Raw genomic sequence first — 2,500 nt, 5'->3', positions numbered from 1 at the left:
CCCGTGGCAGTGTCTCGCCCTTCTCTCACCCGATCACGGCTCCCGTGCCCCCCTTGGTGAGGGTGTAGTATATTCCGACTACCAGGGGCACGAGGCCCAGCTCACATCTAGCCATGCGTGTGCCCCGTCAGGACATGAGTACGGCCACTGCGGGTGCCTGTGCCTGTTGAGGCAGCCTCGAGGCAGGGTTCCCCCCTACTTACAACGGATCTCGGCTTCCGTGCCCCTGTGGGTCACGGTGAAGTATATTCCAACTACCAGGGGCACGAGGCCCAGCTCGCAACTAGCTATGTAATGGCCCCCACAGGACATGGGTACGGCCACTACGGGTGCCTATGCCTGTAGTGGGGGCCCCGAGGCAGTGTTTCCCCCTGCTTACACCGACTCTCGGCTCTCTTGCCCCTGTGGGTGACCATAAAGTACGTTCCACCTACCAGGGGCACGAGACCCAGCTCACAACTGGCCATGCTTGTGTCCCATCAGGACATGTGTACAGCCACCACTGGTGCCTGCACCAGCAGTGGCAGCCCCGAGGCAGTGTTTCCACCTACTCACTCTGGAGATCGGCTCTCGTGGGCCTGTAGGTGACCATCAAGTATATTCCGACTACCAGGGGCACGAGGCCCAGCTCACAACTAGCCATGCGTGCTTCCCGTCAGGACGTGAGTACGGCCACTGCGGGTGCCTGCACCCGCAGTGGCAACCCCCGAGGCAGTGTCTCGCCCTTCTCTCACCCGATCACGGCTCCCGTGCCCCCGTTGGTGAGGGTATAGTATATTCCGCCTACCAGGGGCACGAGGCCCAGCTCACATCTAGCCATGCGTGTGCCCCTTCAGGACATGAGTACGGCCACTGCGGGTGCCTGTGCCTGTTGAGGCAGCCTCGAGGCAGGGTTCCCCCCTACTTACAACGGATCTCGGCTTCCGTGCCCCTGTGGGTCACAGTGAAGTATATTCCAACTACCAGGGGCACGAGGCCCAGCTCGCAACTAGCTATGTAATGGCCCCCACAGGACATGGGTACGGCCACTGCGGGCGCCTATGCCTGTAGTGGGGGGCCCCGAGGCAGTGTTTCCCCCTGCTTACACCGACTCTCGGCTCTCTTGCCCCTGTCGGTGACCATAAAGTACATTCCACCTACCAGGGGCACGAGACCCAGCTCACAACTGGCCATGCTTGTGTCCCATCAGGACATGTGTACAGCCACTACTAGTGCCTGCACCAGCAGTGGCATCCCCGTGGCAGTGTTTCCCCCTACTTACACCGGATCTCGGCTCCCGTGCCCCTGCCGGTCACAGTGAAGTATTTTCTACCTACCAGGGGCACGAGGCCCAGCTCACAGCTAGGGCCCTCACATTGTCATGCAATGTGAGAGGGAGATGGCAATGAGGATGTTTTGCTTTGTCTTGTCTTGTTTTGTTTTGTTTTGTTTGGGGTGTGTGCGCAGGGGGTCGTACGGGGGGACCTGTGTCCGGAGCGAGTCCCTCCCTCCCTCCCCCTCTCTCTCTTGCTCTCCCTCTCGTGCCCCTGGTACGTGGAGGTGAGAGGGAGATGGCAATGAGGATGTTTCGCTCTGTCTTGTTGTGTTTTGTTTTGTTTGGGGTGTGTGCGCGCAGGGGGTCGTACGGGGGGACCTGTGTCCGGAGCGAGTCCCTCCCTCCCTGCCTCCCCCTCTCTCTCTTGCTCTCCCTCTCGTGCCCCTGGTACGTGGAGGTGAGAGGGAGATGGCAATGAGGATGTTTCGCTTTGTCTTGTTGTGTTGTGTTTTGTTTGGGGTGTGTGCGCGCAGGGGGTCGTACGGGGGGACCTGTGTCCGGAGCGAGTCCCTCCCTCCCTGCCTCCCCCTCTCTCTCCTGCTCTCCCTCTCGTGCCCCTGGTACGTGGAAGTGAGAGGGAGATGGCAATGAGGATGTTTTGCTTTGTCTTGTTGTGTTGTGTTTTGTTTGGGGTGTGTGCGCGCAGGGGGTCGTACGGGGCGGACCTGTGTCCGGAGCGAGTCCCTCCCTCCCTGCCTCCCCCTCTCTCTCTCTCTCCTGCTCTCCCTCTCGTGCCCCTGGTACGTGGAAGTGAGAGGGAGATGGCAATGAGGATGTTTTGCTTTGTCTTGTTGTGTTGTGTTTTGTTTGGGGTGTGTGCGCGCAGGGGGTCGTACGGGGGGGACCTGTGTCCGGAGCGAGTCCCTCCCTCCCTCCCCCCCTGCCTCCCCCTCTCTCTGTCCTGCTCTCCTTCTCGTGCCCCTGGTACGTGGAAGTGAGAGGGAGATGGCAATGAGGATGTTTTGCTTTGTCTTGTTGTGTTGTGTTTTGTTTGGGGTGTGTGCGCGCAGGGGGTCGTACGGGGCGGACCTGTGTCCGGAGCGAGTCCCTCCCCCCCCTCCCCCCCTGCCTCCCCCTCTCTCTCTTGCTCTCCCTCTCGTGCCCCTGGTACGTGGAGGTGAGAGGGAGATGGCAATGAGGATGTTTTGCTTTGTCTTGTTGTGTTTTGTTTTGTTTGGGGTGTGT

This window comes from Halichoeres trimaculatus, unplaced genomic scaffold (genome assembly GCF_033239565.1).
Source record: "Halichoeres trimaculatus isolate MK-OKI-2021-1 unplaced genomic scaffold, fHalTri1.1 fHalTri1_scaffold_76, whole genome shotgun sequence".
Classification (NCBI taxonomy): Eukaryota; Metazoa; Chordata; class Actinopteri; order Labriformes; family Labridae; genus Halichoeres; species Halichoeres trimaculatus.
Note: the sequence above shows the minus strand (reverse complement) of the source record.